The following is a 6,000-nucleotide window of genomic DNA, read 5'->3' on the forward strand; positions in this document are numbered from 1 at the left end:
CGATCCGTTTAAGCACACTACACTGTTTTATTAATGAAACATATTGTAGGATTGGGTAACTAGCCTAATTGGTACCTAATTTGGTACTTCACTTTTAGCCAACATGCTGGTATAATAGCTTGGAGAAAATAAAAAAGTGAGAGCAAAATGACATTCGTACATGACAGAATAAAAACTTAAAAAATATTTGATTAGTTTCATGCAAGTTAATTCCAATGAAAGCTATGCGCATAATTAGTCAGATAACAGAAACATGCAATGAAAGGAACAAAAATAAATGTAGTATTTTTTGTAAATGATAAAGATGGAAAGTCAAATAGAAACAAAAGTAGATAAACAATTTGAAAAGGTAGGTAGACCGGCGAAACCCCCACACCTTAAAACAATTGGAATTTTTCGCCCCTATTCGGTAAGTAATACATTTGGGGTAATGCCCATTAGTAGTAAAAAATAAGAAAATAATGAGACAACTGATGGTATCGTTATTATATACGAAAACAAGATGAGCGAATACATAAGGAGATCTATTAAACATTAAAAGTTGGTTCTAGAACAAAAGTCACTTATATTTTTCAGGAAAATCACTACACTCAGCTTGAGCCCATTGTCTACAAAACACACATCTGTACCATAGTTGAGTTTTTATACGAAACACATTTCAGTGTTTCTTGAAAATAATTCTAAACTGTCATTAAATTCGTTGTAATCACATATTTTTGATTCATCTATATCTTCTTCGAAAGACGATTCTTCAAAATTTAATTCTTAAGTCTTCGACACCTTCTGTCTTTATTTGCAGCCTTGCATCCTAATACACCCAATTTAATTTGGAATTTATTTTTAACTTTTAATCGTTTATAACATTTTGAGCTTCAGATTCGGGACGACCCTTGGATCCTGTATAATTTTTTCCAGTCTAAGCTAAGTCCCTAATTTCTTCTTTGCTTCTTTCAAAACCGTGTTCGTAGGGGTACCAGTCATAATTACTGAGTGTTGTTTTCTGGAATTTCTTGGATTTTATTTATGATCATTAAATGATTTTGGAAAAGATGATACAAATTCCAAAATGTCTTTGAAATGAGACCGACTCGCAGTGGATTTTGTACAATAGTTTGGTACATTATTCATTTTCTAACTACCAGGTAATGAATTTTCATAAATCCCACTTCAATCTAAGCTGGTTGTTATTTTGGCTTCAAATTACTGTACCGTAGGTATCTCCTGGATTATATTTTAAAATCTGACAAGTTTTAACACAAGTTTCGCTAGCGCTTGCAGGCTCCTCAATGACATTATCGTTGTGTTCATGAAGATTGCACCAAGTGCTGGTTCATTAACATCATCATTCTCAACGATGAGCGGAGTTTGAATGTCTTGTTCAGTGACAAAGTCTCTATCAGTAAATTTTTTAGGTCTCTATGGTAAGATCCCTGAAGCATGATCTTCAGGTAAGCTTCATTAAATATATATGCTATGTCGTCCATAGAAATCTTCTAAAATTGGTTTTTCCTCAAGAACTTTTCACACTGTTTGTTGAATTCTTTCTTCAGGAGGCCATAAAATGACAGGTTTAAAGGCTGTAGTTTATGTAATGTGTGAGGCGATAGTGAGACAAAATGTATATGATTGGATCTACAATAATCATAACTATTAAGGAAGATGTGACTCCCGTGATTTTCCATGATCAATAAGATGGGATTTTACTCTGTTGGTTTTGTGTTGTCTTTGATGTCTGAGCCACTGCATGAAGAGGGCTTTATTTGACCACAAACTGATTAAAATGACATATTAGGACGGAAGTCTGAACAAAGCAGTCAATGTAACTGGAGGTATGTGCAACAGTAGCAACCATCAATATGTTGGAATTTAGAGTATGCTTTATCCTGAAAGTTTGTTGGAAGAGTTGTAAATTGGGCATTATTGTAGGTGGATTAAAAGATTGATAAAAGTTATGAATGTAGGTAGGCAACCAACTATACAGATATCTAAATTCAATGGTAGAAAACTAAAGATTTTTATAAAAGGCCCTAGTTGGGTTTTTTAAATTTTGTTATTCCAGAGTAAAAGGTTTATTGATGTATTTAAGTGTGTTATTGATATAAGATAAAGTGTGATATTGATAGAAGGTAAACAGAATAATTAATGTAATGTACTACTGGTATATTACTTAACTTAAAAAACAATATTTGGTACCTGAGAAATATAAGGTGTGTGAGTTATAAGTTCATGAACGTAAGGTGGATGGGAGAGTTAATTAAATATTATTGTGTGTTAACATAATATGGAAAACCAACAAAATTGATGGTGAAGAGTGGCTCTGTTTGGCTAAAGTTATAATATGTGATGTTTTATTGTTATTGTGAGACGAGAAAAGACTGGATAAGAGACTGAGATATAAAGGTCCGAAACTATAACCCGAGGAGAGCATGTGTAGATAAGGGAAATAAAGTATACTGTGAAGGAAAATGGAGAGGAATGATGATCTTAGTTAAAGCAGGTGTGGTCGTTGCGTAATATTGTGAATATATATATATACATATATATATATATATATATATATATATATATATATATATATATATATATATATATATATATATATTTAACCTAGAGATAAAATCAATAACATTATTACAGAAATTATCGCTCCAACCCCCGCGCCAATTCCCACGCCAACCTCCACGTCACCATCGACGGTATAAGTGACCCTTCCTCTATTGCACGAGTAACGCATTAGTTAGTGATCAGTGTAGTAGTATCTGGGGGCTCGGGAGACTGAGACCTCGGAAGCCATGAAGATGACATCGAAGAGGATGTCGAAAGCTCGGCGCAATGATAACCGACACGGTTTAACCCTGAAGACTGTTGAGTCTAATATTAATTACTGTAATGGTATTGATCTTAGCTCTAGGTTTAATTGTACTAACCTCGGAAACCTTTCGGAACATTATATATATATATATATATATATATATATATATATATATATATATATATATATATATACATGTATATATGTATAATATATGTATATATATATATATATATATATATATATATATATATATATATATATATATATATAGAAAAGGAGTACGACCGTCAATCCAATATAAATTAAGGAACACTCGAATAGTGGTGGGTTTAACTAATAATATACTGTTGGAAGTGCATCTTATGATCTTTTTAGTTTTCTGCATATTAATATTAATATTTTTTAATTAAATTTTTTACAAACATTTTTTTATATACATGTACAATTACCACATGTTCTTTTGCTGTGCTAAGTTTGTTAATTTGTAAACAGTACCTAGTTTCAATTAATTGTTTATACAACTTGATCTCAAAATGCCCATTGTCGTAAGCTTTTTCACACATTTAATATCATTGACTGCTACATGTCTTTTTAAGGTAACACACTTGTAATAACTTTTCTATGGATGTTTCGTTTTTCATATTGTTCTTTTTAGATGAACTGATGATGCTTTCTGATTAGAAAGCGAATCGTCTTCAATAAATAGATGCAATAGCTACCTTCTTTGTCTTTTATTTCTCCACTTTGACTGAAAAACCCACCACTCTTCGAGTGTTCCTGAATATATATATATATATATATATATATATATATATAATTATTACAGAGCGAAATGTTAAATCTATGTATGTACCTATTTGATATAGAAGGTTAGCAGAATGATTGGTGTAAAATACTGTTAGTATATTACTTAACTTATAACTTAAGTAAAAAACGCCCTACATGTTAAAACATTACATTTGGTACCTGAAAAATATAAGGTGTCTAAGTTTATGAATGTATGGAAATGGCGAGAGTTAATTAAAAATTAATGTGGGTTGACAAAATATGAAAAAATAACAAAATTGATGGGTATAGGGTGAATCTATTTGTCTAAAGTTGTAATTTGTAATGTTTTATTGTTGTCATGATAGAAAAAATTGACTAAATAAGGAATTGAGATCTCTAGATGTCCGAAAGCATAACCTAAGAAAAGCATTTGTTGATAAGGGGAGAGAAGTATACTTTAAAGGAAAATTAGGGGGAGAGGGTTGATGATTTTAATTAGAGCAGTTATGTTAAAAAAAGGTGGACGTTACTGTAGTATTGTAAATAATAAAAAAGGAGATTCTGATGTGTGGCTTGGCCTTAGAGAGACCATAAAATTATGGGGGTATGCAATTGTAAGGGAATGTATAAGTATTAAGTTTATAGACTATCTGAATATGATTAATAGAATTATCTGATCTGAATCTACTTATGGAGTATTGATGGATGAAAAACATTAGGCATAAGGGTCAAAGGTGAAGTTTAAAAATACTGGAAAAATGGTGGCGAGTGATGGAAAAGTTAAATGCATTTAAAAAGAGTGGCTTGGTGTGGACTAAGAAGGATGAATAAATGGCAAAATAATTGTTTCCAGGCGATGGATGTAACTGTGGAAAGCTGCATATTTATGTGACATGGGGTGAAGAGAACGGTATTACATGATCAGTCTGTGTGGATTTCCTATAGATACTGAAGTCGAAATGGTTATTTATTCTGGTGATGGTAAGATCAAAAAAGTTGATTGACTGGAATGATTCTAGTTCCATGGTGAACCTAATGTTCGGGTGAATTTGGTTTATTTTAGAAAATAATAGTAAAGCTGAGTTGGAGTTACCTGAAATAAAGACTAGACAGTCGTCAACGTAGCGAAACTAATGGAGTATTTCAGGGTTTTTCATGATCTGAGTGGATTCTAAATGATCCATAAATACATCAGATAATAGAGGAGAGGGACATGGCCAAGCCATCAGGTTGTCTGTAATATTTACTGTTGACAACAGAGAAATCTTGATCTAAGCAAGTTTGTAAAGTTGGACAATAGAGTTAGTAGTAAACAAGGTGATGGAATTGGTCCTTAGAAGAGAATGAACCAGATTAATTGTTTCTTGTTTAGGGACAGAAGTGAATAAATTGTTGACATCAAATGAAAGCATAGCAATGTTGGGGCGAAGATTTATCTGTTGTAGGTTATTGACTAGATGACTGGTGTTTTTGACTGAGAAACGAGGGGTAAAGTTCGTCATGGTGTATATGAGATTCGGTATAAATTTTGATAAAATGGAAACTGGAGTGTTTATGAAACTAACAACTGGACAAATAGGAATGCTCTCCTTACGTATCTTAGGTGAACCTTACAGTCGGGGTGTTAAATGGGTTACAGGGAAGTTTGTCCTCCTCCTCCTCTATATCCTTTATTATTCGTAAGGATGTGGTGACGTTATGGTATTTGACGAATGGTTGCTATCCATTCTTCTTTCTCCTGGGCGCGGTGTGCTACCTCAGACAGAGAGTAACCGGTAGCGCACTTTATTTGATCTGACCATGAGTGGCGATCTTCCTCGGGTTCTTTTACCAGCTACCTTGCCTTCAACCACCAACCTCTCCATGCCTTCCATTTGTCTGGTAATGTGTCCAAAGTACCTCAATATATTTTGGTTGATGATTGTGGTAAGCCTAGTATTGATGTCGAGTTCTGTCAATATTGAGACATTTGTGCGATGTGCTGTCCAGGGTATGTGCATCATTTTACGATATACCCACATTTCAAAGGCCACTATACGTCGTGAGTCGGACTTTTTAATGGTCCAAGTTTTTGACGCATAGGTGGCGATAGGAAAGATAAAGCGTCCGTACTAGGCGCAGTTTCGTGTTCCTGGTTATGTCCGTATCTTTCCAGATTTTAGTAAGTTTGACCGTTACTGATCTGGCCATTGTAAGGCGTCGACGTATCTCTTCTTCGCATCCACCATTGTTGGTGATAACAGAACCTAAGTAATTGAAACGGCTTACCACTTCAAACCCCGCTACGTTTCGTATTTTCGGCTGATTATTTCTCATTCGATCGATTATCATTACCTTGATCTTCTGTACATTAATTTTAAGTCCATATTCACGACTAATAGTATCTAGTCTGTTCATAATGTATTCAAGGTCATTCG

This window comes from Diabrotica undecimpunctata, chromosome 10 (genome assembly GCF_040954645.1).
Source record: "Diabrotica undecimpunctata isolate CICGRU chromosome 10, icDiaUnde3, whole genome shotgun sequence".
Classification (NCBI taxonomy): Eukaryota; Metazoa; Arthropoda; class Insecta; order Coleoptera; family Chrysomelidae; genus Diabrotica; species Diabrotica undecimpunctata.